Raw genomic sequence first — 23,311 nt, 5'->3', positions numbered from 1 at the left:
GTCAGACACAACTTAGCTACTAAACAACAACAGATGATTAACGATGCTAAGTACCTTTGCATATACCTGTTGACCTTGTCAACATTTGACATTTTTGACAGGCTAGATTTTTAAAATAAGAGTTAAGGAAATATCAGATTTTTACATCATAAACTTTTATATAGAATTTTGTTTGAAGTCCAAATATAGAACTTTCGTGAATAAATAATACACATCTTCGCTACACACTAATATCTAGAATTTGAACTAATTTCCAAATAGAAAAATAATTGTAACAAAGAGAACCAATATTCAGGAATGGATATACTCTTTGAGTTATTTATTGCCTTTAGAGTATCAGTGAAAAGTGTTGAGGCTGCTAATACTAAAAAACAAATCAAAACAAAAATATTGTATAGGTTTGAATCACTTGGGCTTCATTGAATGTATAGCCATATAAAAAAATATGAACACAGTCTTGGTAGAATTTTCTAATAGTAATAGTTGTTATTTGATCCTATAGGAAAATAATAAAAGATTGGGATGATATTTTTATGTCTTCATACTTCTAATGTTAATTTTTGCAAAGTTTGTGTCTGTTAATAGATGTGACCCAAAAATGTGGGTGGGAGATCCTTAAACTCAGACATGTTGTAAGAATCAGAGGTCCAATATTGGGCAATAAGTGAAGTGACTATTTGAGTTTCATTGAAAAGCTTACATATCCAACATTAGGAGTTAATTTTTTCTTACAGTATTGAATATATGCATTTTCAGTAACAATGAACAACTTTTTGAGAATATTTGAGCTCCTGAGGACACTAGTTATCTCATAGACTAGGTGAATAGCAACTCCTAGAATTGGGCCCTGTCTAACTTACACAGTTATATGTGGTACCTTTTTTTGTAGGGATATCAGGATAAAGTAAGGTCTTTGAGCTTTCCCTAATCAATAATGAAAGTAGGAAAAAAGGAATTCCCTTTTGTATTGAAGTACAAGAGACTGTAACAGAAGACAGGATAAAAGGGAAGGCTAGTTCAGGAAAGCATTAAGAACAGCACTCCTGAAAGGCACATTTCATTAAAAACAACTAAATCACTTACAGTCTTTATTCTACCCACATTACAAAATGCAAGATGGAAAGCTAAAAATCCAGCCAGAGAAGATAAGGTCACTACATGAAGGCTCTGGTCACTTCTATTAATATAGAGCCAGATGTGTATGTCTTACACAGATGTGAGCATATGGTGTGTGTGCATCTGTGTGTTCATGTGGTTTTATTTCTCCCATTTCTTAAATTCTGCTAAAAAGTACAAACCCACTTCCCTCAGTAAGGAGATAAACATGACCCAAACCAGGACATTTGATTGATTTCTCCAAGATCTTACTAATAAAACTACAACTAGTGGGAAGGGTTTTATCTGACAGGCCATGGAGTTGCAAATATGAATCCAGAACTACCAACCTGTGTCCTTCATGTGGACAGTCCTCACCACCCTAGAATATAGCTCAAATAATCCAGGAAGAAACTCGGGAAAGACTGATGTAGAGAGAATCCTGAAGACATTCCTCTTCTGAAGGATATTTTAGGTTTCATGTACTTTGGAGAGACTTCTAGAAGTATCACCTTTCTAACCTTTATTAGGGATTAGATTAAAACAATGGTAAGCATAGGTCTGATCATCTGTCAATCCATGGGAATATCTCTTTCATAATATTAATAGAAAACATAGCAGTGCCCATGGCTTTATCTGTTTACCTGGCTAACCTGAGGACTTTTTTTGGAAAATAAATTTTATCATATATATTTTTATAATTTTTTATATTTCAGTGTTCATAGCATCACCATTTACAATAGCTAGGACATAGAAGTAACCTAGGTAGCCACTGATAGATGAATGGATAAAGAATATATGGAACATAAATACAATCAATCAGCTAAAAAATAAATAAATAAATAAATAAATAAAGAACAAATTTGAGTCAGTTCTAGTGAGGTGGATGAACCTAGAGCCTGATATTCAGAGTGAAGTGAGTCAGAAAGAGAAATATAAATATTGTATATTAACACATTTATATGGAATCTAGCCCTGGGATTTCTTTGGAAGGAATGATGCTAAAGCTGAAACTCCAGTACTTTGGCCAGCTCATGAGAAGAGTTGACTCATCGGAAAAGACTCTGATGCTGGGAGGGATTGGGGGCAGGAGGAGAAGGGGACGACAGAGGATGAGATGGCTGGATGGCATCACGGACTCGATGGACGTGAGTCTGAGTGAACTCCGGGAGATGGTGATGGACAGGGAGGCCTGGCGTGCTGCGATTCATGGGGTCCTAAAGAGTCAGACATGACTGAGCAACTGAACTGAACTGAATTGATGGAATCTAGAAAAAAGATATTGATGACCTATTCGCAAGGAAGGAATGGCGATGCATATATAGAGAATGGGCTTGTGGACACAGTGGGGGAGAAGAGAGTGGGACAAATGGAGAGTGTAGCACACACATATACACTACCATGTGTGAAATAGATCACTGGTGAGGAGTCGATCTGTAACACGGGGAGCCCAGCCAGTGCTCTGTGATCGTCTAGAGGGGTGAGATGGGGGAGGAGAGGTAGGCTCAAGAGGGAGATGATATATATATACAATTATGACTGATCTGCGTTGTTGTATGGCAGAAACCATCACAGCATTGTAAAGCAATTTTCCTCCAATTAAAAACTAAATTAATAAAAACCTATTAAAATATTTTGTTTTTTTGGCACATGCTGCTATATGCTCAAAAGTCATTTGTTGCATGGATAAACAAATGAGCATATTCTGCATATTTATGCACCAATACCCATATCATGTCTTAATTCATTCAGCAGACATCATTAAAACTGTGACCTAAAAATGTCAACAAAGGTCCGTCTAGTCAAGGCTATGGTTTTTCCAGTAGTCATGTATGGATGTGAGAGTTAGACTATAAAGAAAGCTGAGCACAGAAGAATTGATGCTTTTGAACTGTGGTGTTGGAGAAGACTCTTGAGAGTGCCTTGGACTGCAAGGAGATCCAACCAATCCATCCTAAAGGAATCAGTCCTAGGTGTTCATTGGAAGGACTGATGTTGAACCTGAAACTCCAGTACTTTGGCCACCTGATGGGAAGAGCTGACTCATTTGAAAAGACCTACCTTATGACCCAGCAATCCCACTTCTGGGCATACACACCGAGGAAACCAGAATTGAAAGAGACACATGTACCCCAATGTTCATCGCAGCACTGTTTATAATAGCCAGGACATGGAAACAACCTAGATGTCCATCAGCAGATGAATGGATAAGCAAGCTGTGGTACATATACACAATGGAGTATTACTCAGCCGTTAAAAAGAATTCATTTGAATCAGTTCTGATGAGATGGATGAAACTGGAGCCGATTATACGGAGTGAAGTAAGCCAGAAAAAAAAACACCAATACAGTATACTAACACATATATATGGAATTTAGGAAGATGGCAATGACGACCCTGTATGCAAGACAGGGAAAGAGACACAGATGTGTATAACGGACTTTTGGACTCAGAGGGAGAGGGAGAGGGTGGGATGATTTGGGAGAATGACATTCTAACATGTATACTATACCATGTGAATTGAATCACCAGTCTGTGTCTGACGCGGGATGCAGCATGCTTGGGGCTGGTGCATGGGGATGACCCAGAAAGATGTTATAGGGAGGGAGGTGGGAGGGGGGTTCATGTTTGGGAATGCATGTAAGAATTAAAGATTTTAAAATTTAAAAAATAAAAAACTAAAATTTAAAAAAAAAAACAAAAACAAAAACAAAAAAAAAATAGAAAAGACCTGATGCTGGGAAAGATTGAGGGCAGGAGGAGAAGGGACGACAGAGGATGAGATGGATGGCATCATCGACCGAATAGACATGGTTTGGGGTAGACTCCGGCAGTTGGTGATGGATAGGGAGGCCTGACATGCTGCAGTTCATGGGGTGACAAAGAGTCGAGCATGACTGAGTGACTGAACCGAACCGAAAAATGATCCATATTAATATTAAATCTGTTACTGCAGAATGAAACTATTCCAAATGATGTGAGAAAAATTCATATATCAAAGCTCTTCTAATTTTGTTAGTGTTTTTAACAGATAAAATATTGCATATGGGTGAATTACTTAACATTTCCGAATATCTATTGGTATGCAAATATATATACTCATAGACATCTCACTTATTATTTTGATAATTAAATGTGAAACATGTAAAAGTTACTAACCTACCGACTGCCAAATTGAAGGTGCAAATAAATATCATTCTCCTTTCTTGACTGAAATGTTATTATGTAGCATCTCTCTCATCTCAGAGAAATAAAGATTGTGAAAGAACATAATGGAGTGATATGGGAGGAACATTCCCACCAAAGTCTATCACATTAGATCAACTTTACTGACCCTTAAAATTTGGCTTAGGCATACTTTTATTTATGTCTTATATTGGTTTCGAAGGACCATAGAAAAATAAATGTATTACAGATATTAGCATAGAAAATCGTTGTTTCCCCTGAAGAAACTTGTTCGTTTATTAGCTGCTCTCTATCCTTCCCTGCCAACAAAATCCTAATCTGTTTAAGACCACTGAGTTCCTGATCACAGGGATATATCCTGATTAAACTTAGCCAATTATAGCAGACCCACTCTGCTATGCTAGGTAAGCACTAGATACTCACGTTTTCTATTTCCTTTATACCAGGGCTGGCCATGTGACAAGAGTTTTGGCCAATACAGCATAGAAGGAAATCTTCAGGGTATAGGTAGCCTTTGGTTGGAAAACTTTTGCTTTCTAATAACAGATGTATCATGAGGATAACTAGCTCCTACAAACTCACTTTGCTTCTCCTCTTTGAAACAATATATGGAGGTATTTCGGAAAAGGCAATGGCACCCCACTCCAGTACTCTTGCCTGGAAAATCCCATGGATGGAGGAGCCTGGAAGGCTGCAGTCCATGAGGTCACTGAGCGTCGGACACAACTGAGCGACTTCACTTTCACTTTTTACTTTCATGCATTGGAGAAGGAAATGGCAACCCACTCCAGTGTTCTTGCCTGGAGAATCCCAGGGACAGGGGAGCCTGGTGGGCTGCCGTCTATGGGGTCGCACAGAGTCGTACACGACTGAAGTGACTTAGCAGATGGAGGTAATGGGGCTTCCTAGGTGGCGCTAGTGGTAAAGAACCCACCCACCAATGCAGGAGGCGTAAGAGACACGGGTTTGATCCCTAGTTTGGGAAGATGCCCTGAAAGAGGGCATGGTAACCCACTCCAGTATTGTCTGGAGAAGCGCATGGACAGAAGAACCTGGAGGGCTAAGCTGATAGGGTTGCAAAGAGTTAGAAACAACTGAAGTGACATCACAAATGGAGGTTAATACCGGGAGATGATTACAACATTCATGTGATCCTGAAATAAAAGGACAAAAGGCCAAGTCTCTGAGGATTTTGAAATGTATTTAATATACGTTAAGGGTGGCCAATATCTTGACTGCTTCCTGGAGCTGCTGCATCTAAACTAGTAACACCTATCTGCAAACTTGATATAAGTGAAAGGTAACAGAATATTGCATCCCCAGACCAGGCCCTTTGGTTACATTGATTCCTTTGATCTCTAGGTATTTGGAAAACATCAAATGCAGGCAGGAATTTTTCTCTGAACTCACCTTATCTGCCTAAAGCCATTTTCCAAAAGGAACTCAGTTGACATAAACCTCCTCCACAGAAGTTTCATCAACAAGTGAAGGTTGACTCTTATTAAAGAAGAGACAAGACATCCATACCACACCCAGACACACTCTGTCACAGTCTATCATGCCTCCCATCTGTTAGCTCTAAGAACCCATGCAGCTTTCCCCAAAATCATTTACTTTCTCCTAACAGCCTCATCTCTCTTCCTCTTTCCCTATTAAGATTTATTTAAATTTGAATTCTAAGTCACCTGGAAAAGTTACTCATTTTTCCCTGGATGTCTCCTGTGTATACATGAGGTATATACATTAAGAAATTTCTTTTTTTTCTTTTTTTTTTTTCTGTTATCAACCTGACTTTTATTATAGGAGTCTCAGTTAAGAACTCGGAATGGTAGAGAGAAAATGATTTTTCCTCCCCTACATGTGACAACCTAAGTTTCTGTTCATTAGTTTTTTCGTGACTTGTGGTAAAAGCCTTCCTGCCTGATAAAACATCCAAATAAAGGCAATACTGAAGTGGAAAAAGAACTGGCTCTGGTGCCAGTGTTGTGATACTTTCCTGAAGAAACTTGACCTCTTTAAAATATTGGGTGTGTATGAACTAATTTGGCAAGTTATATAAAATTAGTTTAGACATACTGGGTGCATCCAATGTCTGTTTTGTTTTTGCCTTTCTGTTTGTTTCCATAGTATCGACCTTGTGGATTGCTCATAAAAATAAATTAGAGTTCGAGAAAATATTAAAATGATGTTAAGATTATAGAAACATTACTCCTTATTTCTCTGTTCATATTTTTATTTTTTGAGCCATGCAAGTTAATTCCTCATGGGTTGTTTTAGTGGCTGGTTGATACACTGTAGCTTTCAAAGACCTGCCTGACTTTAAAATAATTTCCAACACCATTCTCCACATAGGCAGGGCCTTCTGATTCTTATAAATGATATTTTTTTCAGGTTAAAAAGATCCATTCTTTCATACCAGTGGATAAATGACTTATAAATGTGCTCATCTGTCTTCATTTTTAGCGCTCTGTAATTTGAGTAAATGATTTAATGGAATCCAAGCATTTGTCACAAGAAATAGGGAGGCTCTTGTTTTTAAATGAAGGTGGCTTGCCTGATACCTTTCAAATAACTCTTAGGTGGCAGCTTACCCCAGAGAAAAGCCATGCCTGGAGCAGGTGTCTAACTATGTGATAAAGGAGATGTCACGGCAAGAAGATGAAAGATGAAGACCACTAAACATTTTGGATAATGATTCAAAAATTGGAAAAAGAACAGATAATCCCAAAGCATGAATACTTCTGAAAATAGTTTTTAAAATGTATGAAACTGTTGCTTCTGTATAATTTCTACACCTTTTGAAGTAACACAATCAAAGGGGCACCGTTCTTCTAGATTAAACATATTTTATTGATTTTTATCTTCAATAGAGTGAATGCTATTGAGATTTCACTTGTACAAGTTTGAAATACCTGATTTAAAGTTATATTTTGGCACTGTGAATGTCTCCCGAGTGTACATTGATCAAGTTATGCTTTTTTTTCCCTTTTGATTTGTTCTGCTTTATCAAAGAAGCAGTCTGTTTATATGGGTACTACCAGAAATGTAGACTATTTTTTTTTTGGCATGCACCCTCAATAGTGAAAGTTACGATGAATTTGGATACAGTGAATTAAACCAAAGACAATAAACTGGAATCTGACTATATTAACAATTTGAGGGTTGGGGTAATATGAGCAAGAAAGTAATAGCCACATAACTTGCCTTCTTCCAAACCTATATCCAGATTAAATTCCTAAGCTTCTCTAAAATGGATTCCCACATATAAAATAAGAATGATATTATAAAACTTGAAATTTATCAGAATCATAAAAAGTGACAAAAAGGTTATTTCTTTAATGTGTTATAATAATTTCCATTTTTTAATCCCTCTCAATAAGGCTCTTGTCTCCTTTGGCTGAAATTGTTTAATGTTTCAAACATAACCTTCTACCTAATAGAGTCATCTAAAACTGAGATTTTTTTTTTATAGCTAATCACTTCATACTTAAGTTTTTTATCCTGTTTTTGCCTTCTAATATTCTGTTTTCTTTTCTTGATCCTCCCCACTTGCCTTCCTTCCTTCTACTTTTTAAGTTTTGAGCCGCAGATCTAGTGTTTAAATTTTCAGCCACAGATTAAGATAAAGAACTTTTGTCCTAGAAATGTATTTTAAAAGGGAGGACCAGGACCAAAGGGGATGCAAAGGAGCATCTGATTCCCAATTGTATTACTCCCAGTGGCTCTAGCTCTATCACTTCTCTTTCCCTGACACCCCAAAATATTTTCTAGAGCTATTGAACATAATAAAAATGAGAAAAGAAAAAAAATCCTAGTAAAATTGTCCTGTTGGCAGATAAATTAGTGATGTATTTGTTTAGCCTGATGAATCAATGGCTTCATTGGGATATCGATGTTTGTTCTTATGAATGTACATCTTTCCTTCCACTGAACTCCCACATAAGCATGCTTAAATTTTGAAACAAATAAGTTTAGGAAGTGTGACATCCTTGTAGAATCAAAGGAACTGTAGACATGACAGAAAATTGCAGTGCTGTGTGAAAACACAATCATCACTTAATCATCTTAAAGGCAAATCTTCATAAAGAAAATTAATGAGTGCTTATCTCCATCAACTTACACCTGTAAAAAAAAATCATGTAAGTAAAATTGTGAATATAATATTAAGTTAATGAGTTATTTAAGGGACTAAAATATTGCTTATAAAATGTAACTAGATAACTTGCACAGGAATGATTCTAGAATTCATGAAGCATTATTACTTCAAACTGTAGATACTGCTATCAAAGACATCAGGGCCATGATGATGAGTAATGTGGGGAAGGATATAAAATTAATTACTTTAAAACTGCCTGTTGAACCTCAGGCAAATATTCAAAGAGCTGCCAAACAAGCATATTTTTATAAATAACTGTATCAAGAGTTATACCAAGACATAAAGTTGATAATATAATTTTGTAAAAAGAAATTTTACAAAGCATAAAATTTTAATTATTCTGTGCAATAAATAACATTTTTAATTTTGTATTTTAAGCTTTAATTTTGAGGATCTTCAAGTTGATTTTTCCCCCTAGTTTCTAGAACTTTATGTTAATAAAGTAACTTCACACATGTGCCTATAGGAACCCAGGAAAGACAGAATAGAATTTTAAAAAGTTAATGTGAGCTATATTCCTCAGATATGCAGATGATATCACTCTAATGGCAGAAAGTGAAGAGAAACTAAAGAGGCTCTTGATGAGGGTGAAAGAGGAGAGTGAAAACGCTGGCTTAAAACTCAGCATTCAGAAAACTAGGATCATGCCACTTCATGGCAAATAGATGGGGAAACAATGGAAACTATGACAGGCTTTATTTTCTTGGGCTCCAAAATCACTGTGGATGGTCAACTGTAGCCCTGAAATTAAAAGACACGTGCTCCTTGGAAGGAAAGCTGTGATAAACTTAAATAGCATACTAAAAAGCAGAGACATCACTTTGCCAACAAAGGTCCATATAGTCAAAGCTATGGTTTTTCCAGTAGTCATGTACAGATGTGAGAGTGGGACCATAAAGAAAGCTGAGCACCAAAGAATTGATGCTTTCTAACTGTGGTGCTGGAGAAGACTCTTGAGAGTCCCTTGGACTGCAAGGAGATCAAACTAGTCAATCCTAAAGGGAAATCAACCTGGGATATTCATTGGAAGGACTGATGCTGAAGCTGACGCTCCAATATTTTGACCACCTGATGTGAAGAGCCAACACATTGGAAAAGGCCCTGATGCTGGGAAAGATTAAGGGCAGGAGACGGGGACAGAGAAGGTGAGAAAGTTGGATGGCATCACCAGATCAATGGACAAGTCTGAGCAAACTCCAGGAGATAGTGAAGGACACGGAAGCCTGGTGTGCTGCAATCCATTGGGTCACAAAGAGCCCAACACAACTCAGCGACTGAACAGCGATAGCAACATCTTAAAAATGAAGACACAGACTCAGATGACTATGTGACTTGTCCAGTATCACATAGTTAACAATCATCTGTAATGAAACTATCCTAATTGCTTTCTGTTCTATTATTGCATGATGATATATCATCTTAGAGGAACATTAATATTATATGATAATTTTTCATATTTGAAAATTTATTCATATACTTCATATTTTCAGCCAATAAATATTGACTGCCCACTTGTCCCAGGTCTTCTGGACAGACATTCCTTCTCTTTACAGATATTATAGTCTAGTATTTCAAATAAAGTCGCATTTGTTCTAAGAAATCCTATGAGTCAGTTCTAAACAGTAAATGCTTTTAGAAACATAATCTAGAATCCACATTTGAATTTGAAGAGCTAGACATGTCTCATAGTGGCAAATATATTCGAAATTATATCTTCTATCTCATGTTATAATATAGAGAAACCTAGTATTTGATATTTAGATTGTTCTATTTGCTGTTTTCATTTAGATAATGAATGTTTTCACAATTAGCTTTGCATATACATTATGAAACAGACACCTGTGAAATTTTTTCATTTCTGTTTTCCTTATTTTTCCTTCTGACTTTTTCCTGAGTAGGTATATTATTATGTTTTTTACAACTAGAACTCATTATTTTAGATTTCCCTTAGAATAAAATTTTAATGAGTACTATTCCTTTCTGATAATTTGAAATACAAATTACTAATTTATTAATATTATCTGACAAAGACCAAAAACAGTTTTGCATCATATATGTTTCTTAGAATAAATTACATTTTGGGTAAATATAAATCAATAAATACAGGTATTCATGAAAGGTTTTGCTCAAATTTGAAATTCAAAAACTGATATATTCTGTAATTGCAAGTTATAATAGAATCCACAAAGTGCCTACTCTGCCAGGAAAAAATAATTGCCAACTGGCGGAATATAACTAGGTATTAAATTTTTAAAAAAGCATACTATGTTCACCAGTGCAAGCTGACTGAATCTTTTCTGAGTAGATTCACTAGGCACAAAGTCATTATAATGCTCTCCATTAAGTATCCAAAGGGCAATTTTCCGATATCGTCTCATATGTTTTAGTCTTTCTAACATAACAGACCCTTTGGAAGACAACTGTTTCTATCTACGTGTGAAAAGTGCTGAATGTTTCCTTTAGTGAGATTTAAATTGCTTTCAGCAGGTCAGGTCATCTCATTTAATAGTTTCACATTACTTTATTCAGCTTGCAACTTTTGGAAATAGTTTTTAGAAATATTTCACTCCAATTCCCCTTTACAATGGAACTTAGTATTATGTTTGTATGGTTTTAAAAAATTACTCTCTGGTGTGTGTTTCTCTTTCTCAAATGCTTCACTTTTGATTTTTAAATATTGAATCAAACTTTAAATTTTAGGTTTCAAGTATGATCGATGGTATATGGGAGAAAAAAACTAGTCTGCCTCTATCGTTTTAAGTTCTTAAGTGAGATCTCTGTAATAAAAGATAGATTAACAAGAGGAAAAGTAACTCAGAAATTTGCCAATATGTATACTTCATGCATATGCGGGAGAAAATTAGTAACTTCCTGAAATGGCTTAGAAATCAGACTTACATCTTGTCATAATAGGGAAAGGGAAATAATGAGGGCCTGTTAGGAAAGAGAAAATGACTTTTACAAGAAATGAAACCGGGCCCTTAGAAGAACAGATGGGACATATGATAGATTATGCATAAGTGTGTCTGGGTGTGGTGTGGGTGTACAGTACCCTCTCCTGGGGGAGATGAGTCAATCTTTCCTGCTTGATGAAACTCCTAGGGAGGGAATTCATAACAGCTCAGTTCCTTTTGGAGTCTCTGTGTTTAGGCACACAAAGGGAATTCAGAGAAAACCCTGGCCTGCATTTGCTGTTTTCCAAGTACCTATAACTCAAAATAATCAATATGCTGAAGCAGTATATTTGGGGGTAGCATGTCCTGAATTATATTTATAGAGGGGCATCATTTTGGGGTGGTATATTCTGCTGCTTTTCAATTACCAAACACTTTGATGTTTTTCCTACATGTTGTAATATCCCACAGAGATGCTGTGGAAATCAATTATTGCTATTTAATTAGAAACATATATTGAACAAGAATCAGGGCAAGATTGTCTTGAATTCACTTTGCAAGCTTGTTTTTTGACATGCCTTCCACCATGCAGGCATTGCTTCTTGATTTTCCCCCTCTCCTTAGGGGCATTTGAGTTAAATGCCTACCACTTTAGGCTTTAAAATACAGTTAGGTTTCAGAGGGAATTCCTTCAGGAAGTATCTCACACCTGCCTTAAAAGTATACCTCTAGAGGCTCTTAGCCCAGACTTGCCTATATTAAACAAGAGTTTTTGAAATCTCTCACTCCAGGTATTGTTTGGACCTGGCCTCAGGCGCTCTGTTTACTTTCCAATTCATATTTTTATTGTCAGCTTGCCTCCTCTCTGCCAGTCACAAGCCTGTGGGCTTTCTGCTATTAAGATCATTCTTTCTCTTATTAAGCAAATAAAGTGAATAGTGATATAATAATAATAAAATAGGGACTTCCCCAGTGGCTCAGTGGTAAAGATCCGCCATTGCAGAGCCCTGCATCAGAAAAATCCCCGGGAGAGAGCATGATAACCTATACCATATTCTTGCCTGGAGAGTCCCATGGACAGAGGAGCCTGGAGGGCTGCAGTTCATGGTGTCGCAAAGAGCGGGACTCAACTAAAGCAACTTAACATACACACACAATAATAAAATATAATAATAAACCATCTTTCCTAATTTCATGTAAAGTGCATGTGACATTTCAAAGTTTTTCAGATTTGAACAATTCCTTTATATTCTTTTTGAAATGAATTTTTGAAAGATCTGGTTTGTAATAATACAAAGGAGTTCAGTTGCTGGATCACATCCTAAGAGGGGCTTCCCAGCGGGCGTCAGTGGTAGAGAATCAGCCTGCCAATGCAGAAGACATAAGAGATGTGGGTTCAATCCCTGGGCCAGGAAGATCCCCTGGAGGAGGGCATGACAACCCACTCCAGTATTCTTGCCTGGAGAATCCCATGGACAGAGAAGCCTGGCGGGTTACGTTCCACAAGATCACAAAGAGTTGAACACAACTGAATTGACAGCACACACACATATGGTTAGAGCATGGTTAGTTTTGTAAGAAACTTTTGAAGGGTATCAGATTATGCCACACCAAAATAAGCCTCTTCGGCATTAGGATTATTTTGAGAAACTACAGACACAGGCTTTCCCTGATACCTCAGTTAATAAAGAATCTACCTGCAATGCAGGAGACCTGGGTTCGATCGCTGGGTTGGGAAGATGCCCTGGAGAAGGGAAAGGCTACCCACTCCAGTGGGTATAGCCAATGGACTGCATAGTTTGTGGGGTCAAAAAGAGTCAAGGACCAAGCGACTTTCACGTCACCTCACTTCACAGACACAGGAGAAGCTCTGTAGACAGAGTAAGAGTTGCCTTTCTGTAAGGGAAATTTACATTTGAATGGAGGTCTGTACTAGGGAGAGAGCTAGTACCAGAGATAACTTTTTCATGTGAAAGATTAATCTGCAAGGCAGGGTAACCTTTGTTTCACAAAACATCGCTTCTTCTCCCATTCCCACAAATTGCCTTCCCCAGCTTAAAGCCCCACACCTCGGTCCTTTTCTTTAGTTCAGAATATATATGTCTCAATCACCTGGCCACCTTTTGAGTTTCATATCTTTGTGAGCTTCTATATGTACATAGGCACACAACTGATTTTTTTTCCTTGTTAATCCGTCTTTTTCACAGAAGGGTCCTCAGTCAAAAACAAATAAGAGTAGAGGGAAACTATTTTTCCTCCCCTACACCACTGAATTATCTTTCAAAGTGGCTGTTCCAAATTCTATTCATACCTTGAAAACCATTTTAAGAATTCTATAACATATATCTGTAAAAAAAAATACCTCACATGCCCTTTAAAAAGGAAAAGTAAACTGCTATGATGTGGGAATATGGAAAGTGTAGTCAGGGGAGACGATGACATTGACATAAAGTGTGTGTGGAAATGGAATTATCTAGGACTGAAAGAGTCTACAATGTGTGAAGGTCACCGGCTGGAAAAACAGCCAGCAAGGAACAAAGGAATCGGCCAGAGAAGCAGGGAGAAAAGGAAGTGTACCAAATAAGTCCCAATAATAAGATACTTGTATTCAGCAAGAGTAGAGAGGAAAGAAAGTACCCCTTCATAATTAAGAGATGGGAGGGTCCTATACTCAGTCAAAATATAAAAAAAAAAGAAAAAAAACAAAATTGTTCTTAGCGTTACATTCTTTTGAACAAATATAGCCTCCTTTCATATCTAAAAATCTAACTCCATTTTTGTTCACTTTTTTTTCACATATATATTATCAGCTTTCCTTTTAAAATAGCCTTTTGAAATTTTATTTATGAGGGCAGGACCCTAGAGATTCTAATAAAAGAGCAATTTCTGTAAAGTGCTGGGGGCAGATTTTGGTTGCAGTCATGTATAAAAGAAAACTGGTAAATCAGATGTGCCAGGAACCAAGGTGAGGTTTTCCCAGAAGCTAGCTTATTCCCTTTCCCTTTATCAATATCTTCAGGCAGATACTGAGTAAATATCAAAAGTCATGTTTCAAACTATCTCAGTCTCTGATCATTTTGTCCTCATCAATGATTGAACTATCGGTTTTATTAAAAAAAAAATCTGAGTCCCAAATTCTTTTTTTTCTATATTCTAAGAAATATGCTATTTTCTTTCTTTAACTTTTCATTTTCAAGAGAGAGACAAAAGATATGCAAAGATAATCTGGAGTTCTTTTCACAGAACTTTTCGCAGAACTTACCCTAATGCAAACATGTTATATTAACAATATATCAGACTTAGGTGAGGAGAGACTGTATTTGAAAAAACCATCTCTGAATATAAATCTGTAAATTTCATAAGAGGCAAAAGGGTTTTTATTTTATGGAGAGGAGAAGACAAGGTTATAAAGAACCAGGGATGGACCCAAGAAATGGAAAAATGCCAAGTTTGTAGGGTAGATGAGAAAAGGGATTATGCTGAGGCCAGCCTGTCCCCAAGGAATGGCCCCTAAGGAAAGGCTCTGTGTTAATTCAGTCTGAGGGTGGACTTGGTGCATGTGTTCCGCAGAAGGAGAAAAGTCTTAACTCAACTTTGGTTAATAACATTTGCTCCAGTTGATAAGTTGGAACAAAAGAACTCAGGTAATAATTTATGATGTGACAAAAGAGGATTTGGAAGTATGGTGTCTAGCTTTGTCAGAGGCAAACATTCAGTTCAGTTCAGTCCAGTTCAGTCCAGTTCAGTCGCTCAGTCGTGTCCGACTCTCTGGGACCCCATGAATTGCAGCACGCAAGGCCTCCCTGTCCATCACCATCTCCTGGAGTTCACTTAGACTGACGTCCATCGAGTCCGTGATTCCACCCAGCCATCTCATCCTCGGTCGTCCCCTTCTCCTCCTGCCCCCAATCCCTCCCAGCATCAGAGTCTTTTCCAATGCGTCATCTCTTCACATGAGGTGGCCAAAGTACTGGAGCTTCAGCTTTAGCATCATTTCTTCCAAAGAACCTTATTTGGGTCTTGTGAGAAATGATGATTCTTAGCAGTAAGCAATTCTCCAGAATACAAAAGGGTGATGGGAGTGGGATTCCTTAACCATAGCTTTTTCCAGGATTCTTGGGTATTATGTCAATAACCATAGTGTGAGGGGAAGTAAAAGAAAAATGTATAAACCATTTAAAAATACATATTTTTTATATAATTCTCAACATGAATTTTAAATTTACAACACTGCTAAGTACTTCATTAGGGTTGAACTACTATTTAATTCAAAGCAGAGTTGAGGGACTACCAAAACCAAAATATCAATATAATATGATATCATGGTAACATTTTTATTTCCCATAAATATTGAATCAAATTGTAAAACCAACCTTTTGTTAGACAACTGTAAGGAAAAAAGTCAAAAATCTCTTTCCTTGTTGGCTATATAAATGGATTGCTTTTATTCTAAATAGAAAAATGTGTTTCTGAGCTTTCATTTCTAGTTTCTATTTATTTAATTTAGCACTCAGCATCCTATAAGCGAATAAAAATATTATTTATTTTTATTGATTTATACTTGCTATGGTGTTTTTTGTTCCAGATGCTGAATAACACAAAATTTAATTAAAAGTAAACATTTAATATATTGCCACTGAATTCATCTCTACTCACTCTAGCTATCTTTCTTTGGTTTAGGATGGAACTTTTTCTGAAGGGTTTTAGGTAATTGGGACTGATTGATGTGAACATGCAAATGCCACTTTCAGTTCAGTTCAGTTCAGTTCAGTCGCTCAGTCATGTCCGACTCTGCGACCCCATGAATCGCAGCATGCCAGGCCTCCCTGTCCATCACCAACTCCCAGAGCTCACTCAGACTCACGTCCATCGAGTCAGTGATGCCATCCAGCCATCCTATCCTCTGTCGTCCCCTTCTCCTGCCCCCAATCCCTCCCAGCATCAGAGTCTTTTCCAATGAGTCAACTCTTCACCTGAGGTGGCCAAAGTACTGGAGTTTCAGCTTTAACATCATTCCTTCCAAAGAACACCCAGGGCTGATCGCCTTTAGAAGGGACTGGTTGGATCTCCTTGCAGTCCAAGGGACTCTCAAGAGTCTTCTCCAACACCACAGTTCAAAAGCATCAATTCTTCAGCACTCCACTTTCTTCATAGTCCAAATCTCACCTCCATACATGACCACTGGAAAAACCATAGCCTTGACTGGATGGACCTTTGTTGGCAAAGTAATGTCTCTGATTTTGAATATACTATCTAGGTTGGTCATAACTTACCTTGCAAGGAGTAAGTGTCTTTTAATTTCATGGCTGCAGTCACCATCTGCAGTGATTTTGGAGTCCAAAAAAATAAAGTCTGACACTGTTTCCACTGTTTTCCCATCTATTTCCCACTATTTCCCATGAAGTGATGGGACCAGATGCCATGATCTTCGTTTGCAGAATGTTGAGCTTTAAGCCAATTTTTTCACTATCCTCTTTCACTTTCAGTCAAGAAGTTTTTAGTTCCTTTTCACTTTCTGCCATAAGGGTGGTATCATCTGCATATCTGAGGTGATTGATATTTCTCCCAGCAATCTTGATTCCAGCTTGTGCTTCTTCCAGCCCAGCGTTTTCCATGATGTACTTTGCATATAAGTTAAATAAGCAGGGTGACAATATCCAGCCTTGATGTACTCCTTTTCCTATTTGGATCCAGTCTGTTGTTCCATGTCCAGTTTTAACTGTTGCTTCCTGACCTGCATACAGGTTTCTCAAGAGACAGGTCAGGTGGTCTGGTATTCCCATCTCTTTCAGAATTTTCCACAGTTTCTTGTGGACCACATATTCAAAGGCTTTGGCATAGTCAATACAGCTTAAATAGATGTTTTTCTGGAACTCTCTTGCTTTTTTGATGATCCGGCAGATGTTGGCAATTTGATCTCTGGTTCCTCTGCCTTTTTAACTGCCACTTAACTGAGGACAAATGATACATTCACCATTTCACTGAAGCGAAGTCATCTTTCTGACTAAAACCCTATGTCCTTTGAAAGTACCTGGCAAAATATAAGGATATGATTGCCAATTATTAGGAAAGTTGATAGGACACAGAGAAAAAGAGTAAATATGTTTCCTGTAAAATCTTGACCATATGTCTGTTATGTTAAATATAACATTATATGGATTAAGTTGAAGGTAAGATCAATTCAGTTCAGTCGTTCCATCGTGTCTGACTCTTTGTGACCCCATGGACTGCAGCACGTCAGGCTTCCCTGTCCATCACCAACTCCCAGAGCTTGCTCAAGCTCTTGTCCATGAAGTCGGTGATCCCATCTAACCATCTCATCCTCTGTTATCCCCTTCTCCTCCTGCCTTTAATCTTTCCCAGCAGCAGAGTCTTTTCAAATGAGTCAGTTCTTCACATCAGGTGGACAAAGTCTTGGAGCTTCAGCTTCAGCATCAGTCCTTCCAATGCATAATCAGGACTGATTTCCTTTAGGTTTAACTGGTTTGATTTCCTTGCAGTCCAAGGGACACTCAAGAGTCTTTTCCAACACCATAGTTGGAAGCATCAGTTCTTCAATGCTCAGCTTTCTTTATAGTCCAACTCTCACTCCATACATGACTACTGGAAAAACCATAGCTTTGACTAGACAGACCTTTGCCAACAAAGTAATGTCTTCTCTTTTTAATATGCTGTCTAGATTGGTAATAACTTTTCGTCCAAGGAGCAAACGTCTTTTAATTTCATACTGCAAGCACCCATCTGCAGTGATATTGGAGCCCAAGAAAATGAAGTCTGTCACTGTTTCCGTTGTTTCCCCATCTATTTTCCATGAAGTGATGGGGCTGGATGCCATGATCTTAGTTCTATAAATGTTGAATTTAAAGCCAGCTTTTTCACTCTCCTCTTTCACTTTCATCAAGAGGCTCTTTAGTTCCTCTTTGCTTTCTGCCATAGGGGTGCTGTCATCTGTGTGTCTGAGGTTATTGATATTTTCCCCAGCAATCTTTCTTCTTGAATCTTGAAGGGTAAATAATACATTTAACTTATGTTCATTTTTTTCTCAAAAGTAAATATGGCTAGAATAGCTGGGGCTTCTTTCTTCTATCTATGAGTATGTGTTTTTATAACCACAGATTTATATTAATTTTTTATTAATAAACATATTTTCAGTTCTATGTTCTCTTCACTTCCTGCATATGCTACTGATGGGATTTACATCTCATTGATAGGATTTTCAAATATGAAAATAACTGAAAAGAATAATGTGGAGATAGGAAGCACAGGAGAGAGAAAGGGTCTATTTTTATTTAGGCTGTTAGAGACCTGAGACCCATGATTTTAAAATAATTAAAGGGACTGTCAGTGCCTCTGTTTGTGCTAAGAACTAGATAAGTCTCAGCTTTGTGGGACCTGAAATTTATGAGATTTTTTTTTTAAGAAAAGTTATACAAAATTAGTTGTGAATATATATATTTATTTAGACAGGGAAAAGAAATCAAAGTCAATTATACATTTAATTAAGCTGAACATACTATACATGTCAAAATCCAGAAAAGTACCATATTATATTATTTAAAATTATATAAATTAATAATTTTATATATACATAAAGTTCACAACATATTGATAATGTTTATAATTAATTACCTGGTCTACCTCTATAGTATATTTTTTATATACTATCTGGCCATATACTCCTTTTTCAAGTATTCAGATTAAAAATATGGCATTTTCTTGAAAGACAAAAATAATTTAGTCATTTTCTAGTGTGGTTTATCAAAATTTATTTTTGCTTTTATGTGATACTTTAGCAAATCATCTTTGGTTTCACAGCATGTAAATGGTAGAACCATGTAACAGAGCTATTGATTTTATGGAAAACATTTCCCAAGTTTCTTTTGTATCATCTCCCTGGTCAAAAGAATGTCAAGTGCAAAAGCCTTGGTTCAAGGGTTCACTTTGTATGGTCAAAGAAGAGAAAAGGAGTGAGTATTCCTAGCATGTTGAGGACGATGGGATGTGTCACTGGAAGTGAGGTTAGAGATGTAGATGGTCATGTGGGGCCTTATAGGCAACCATAAAGTATTTGCTTTTACCTGAGTGATATGAGAAGTCAGTGGAAGCTTGTGCTCCAGGGCCACTCAATTAATTTAATTTAACATTCTGGCTGCTGAGTTGAAAAGGACTATAAAAAGCATAAGTGAAACAGGAAGACTAGTCTAAATGTAAGGACAAAAAATCATTTCAGCAACAAAGCCATAAATATTTGAATTAGTTATTTTGAGAACACAGATAAGGAAGCATCTTAAACACAGCAACAGATAAAACCTTTTTACTAAAATTGTAACTAGTCTTTGCTTCTCTCCTTATCTAATAGAGGTAATCCCTATACTGTTGTTAACTTGATACCTTCACCATTCGACTTCCTATGGTGATAATGGAAAACACAATACTACTTCAATATCTTTGTAGAAATTTAGAGATGATTTATGAAAAATGTAATAGTTGGGTTTTTCTTACAGTAAAACAAAATACTCAGCTTGATAAAGTAAAATTAATATCTGATGTTGAAATAAATAAAGAATTTTATTTACTAAAATCTGGGAATGTAAATTTTGGAAAGCAAAAATCTTTGTATTAATTGACACTTGTTATTTATTCTATAATTTTTCACATTGCTGAAATTATTTGTCTATTTCTGTCTCTAGACTGTCAGACCCTTAAGAACATAGCCAGGCTCATTCCACTCCATTATTCTCAGCTTTCTCATAGTTATCGACACATAGAAAATGTTTCATGACTATTTTAAATACAGGAAGGAAGAATGGTCTAGACAATCATCCCCTCAGCCAGAAAGCAAGCCCTTAATCAGAAAAATGGCAGGGATGGATCTGCTGTGAAGTAGGCTGGCATAACCTCTGAGCAAACTGACAAACCTCCCTAATTTTGTTACCCTTTAATCTTACTGTCAGTATCTCTAGAGGGATGGGACCACAAAGGATGAAGGATAACATAAGAATCTTTCCCTACTTCTTATTATTCAAGGAGTTGACTTAGTAATCAGGAATATCTGTTACATTCCAAGAAGTTCATCATATAAGTCACTGATGTCAAAAAATTTTAGTAAGCTGAATAATTCATTTAATATTGGCCTCCAGAGATTGCGCTAATAAAAAATCAGAAGGCGAAAAATAACAACAATTGAAGTTTCTTTCCCATACTGCTGAGAAGCTTTAAGGAATAATAATTTCCAGAATTGGCTTTGTACATAGGTTGACCTCTATTTGAATGCTGGCTTTAGCCTCTGACAAGCAGTTTACTAATTGGTTTAAGTATTATAGAAGAAACAAAAATCAATCACTCAGTCAACCTTTCTCTTAGATGTAATAGACTTCTTAGGCACTAGAACCTTTGTGGCATTAGGAAATATTCTGAGTGAATATCTTTGTATTCCACCTTGAAAATCTTTAAAATAAAAAATTCTAAAGATGACTCATTCAGAAAACACACTATAGGAAGCTTTCCTCCTGTGACCCTTATATTCATTTCTCCACTCAGTTATCATTTGCATGAACAATTGTATAGCAATTGAACAAGCAGGATTCCTTATCATCTCTGCACTTTCTGGTTTCAGTTCCTCAAAGAGCCTTCCTATTCTTGTAGCAAGTATGTTCTAAATGTGTGCATATGAGTCAGACCAATGCATCATCACAAGGGCAGCTTTTATTAGGGTAGTTCTGATGATGCATTATTATAGGATACCTTCACAGTGGTGTCTCAGTAATGATTTATTAGTATGCTACATCATAGTGTTGATATAAAATAGAAACTGGCCAAAGAATGACTTGGTAATTTATAATGTTAAAACTATACATTACATATGGAGCTTGTCCCCACTTTTAGGAATGGAAATACTCATTTATGCCATTTTTAAAATAACATGTTACCCACGGACAATAAGTTACACTACGTATAATTAAAACCAGTGTGACTTAATATTTTACTTTTCCTGTATGTATATTACAAAATGATACAAATAAATCATGACAAGAGTATATATAATTTGTCACCAAACTGAAAAGTTGATACTGCAGAAGAAGGCCACTCACTATTTTTAAACTGATTATGCTTTATGACTGTGCATATTAATTCCTTCATATCAAAGGGTAATTTGCATGGATATTACTGTTTTCCAAAATAAATCATTGTATTGTATTTAGGAATTTTTTTTAGTGAATTGGAGATTTATGCTTCCTATACTTACTCAGAAAGTAGTAAAGCATTTACTTATTGGATAATGTGAATTTTTAACTTGTTCAGGTAAAAACAAGTCAGATGTGACTAATAGAAAGGTTGTTTTAAATCTAATGTTCTACCCAAGAAGTCAGGGTAATTTTTGCCAGTGATAAGATTCTCATGATTATAATCTTGATGTCTAGATCAATGTCCTCAGGTAGTTTACTAAGTATACTCCCTAAACCTATTTTTCCCTTTTTAATAGAATTCTATCCTTGTGACTAAATCTAGGGTTGGTAAGATTTAAACAGAAATGATATAGACAATTCTTACGAGACCCACGACTTAAAACCAAACCACTTAAGTAAGTGTGAAAAGAATTAACATCTTTACAATCCTGCCTTCCAGCTCCTGAAGACATATTTTCACATATACATTTTCTTTAATGTCTTTAAAAAAAACTAAATTTTTTTCCAAAATTTCTTTCACTATTAAAAGCTCTTTCTAAATATTTATGTTATTGCAAATATGTATCATTTTTACTATATTTGCTGAATACAGTCATACCTTAGTGTCTGCAGGAGATGGTTCCAAGACCCATACTAGATTTGCAAATCTGGGGACATTCAAGTCCTTCCAGATCCATGATTCAGTGCCCACAAATTCAACCAAATGTGGATTGTCTAGTACTTCATTATTTATTGAAAAAATATCTATGTATAAGTAGACATGAGTAGTTAAAACCTGTTTTTCAAGAGTTAACTGTCCTTCTGCCAATGTTTATTTATAAGTATATAAAATATAAAAAGAAAGTGAAATGTTTATTTATAATATCACATATCCAGCAAACTGGTCTTCCTTGGTGACTGCATGGTAAAGAACCCACCTGCCGAGGCAGGAGACTTGAGTTCAATCCCTGGTCTGGGAAGATTCCCTGGAGAAAGGCATGGAAATCCATTCCAGTATTCTCACCTGTAGAATCCCATGGACAGAGGTGAGCCACAGTCCATGGGGTTGCAAAGAGGTGGACATGACTGAGTGACTGAGCGTGCACGTGACTGAGTGCACGCGTGACTGAGTGACTGAGCGCGTGCGTGCACACACACACACACACGGATATATATTAGCCCCTTTAAACCACCAATTAAATACTATGAGTAACAATAAGATAAATTTTAGTTACTTCTTTGCAATATATTTTTATTTGGGGTACAATTTGTTGTTAAAGATACAAATTTTCAGGTTGATGTTTTAGTTCAAGTTCGTTAGAAAACAGACCCTGAGAAAAAACGTACATGTTAAAACTATGGAAGCAGGAATGAAAGGACAAAAGGAAAGCAGAAAAGCACAAAAAAATAGGTGTATTCATTTTGCATTTATATTTTTTTGTAACAAGCACAACTGATTGCTTTGTCTCAGATGACATTTTCACAAAGACTGAATGAGCTCACTGTAACTTAGAATGGTTATCTAAATGGAAGAAAGGAAAAAAAAAATTAACCCATAGATCCCTGGAAACTCAATTCCTAGTGGTTAACATCCAATCTATGAAAGTACTCTTTCTTGCTTCTGGGTTACCAGAGGATCTATAGTTCTTGCCCAGTAACTGAGGCACAAAGGTCTTTCCATGTCAGTTGGTGGCATGAAAGTTACCTTGATTTGTGATTAAAGTAGAGGCAGCAGCATTTATCTAGCTCTTTAGCCTCTGGAGCTGTGAATCCTGAGTAATACCACTTAGGCGAGATAGGAAAGCACGTGGTCA

The sequence above is a fragment of the Ovis canadensis genome, chromosome 10 (assembly GCF_042477335.2).
Source record: "Ovis canadensis isolate MfBH-ARS-UI-01 breed Bighorn chromosome 10, ARS-UI_OviCan_v2, whole genome shotgun sequence".
In the NCBI taxonomy this organism is placed as follows: Eukaryota; Metazoa; Chordata; class Mammalia; order Artiodactyla; family Bovidae; genus Ovis; species Ovis canadensis.
Note: the sequence above shows the minus strand (reverse complement) of the source record.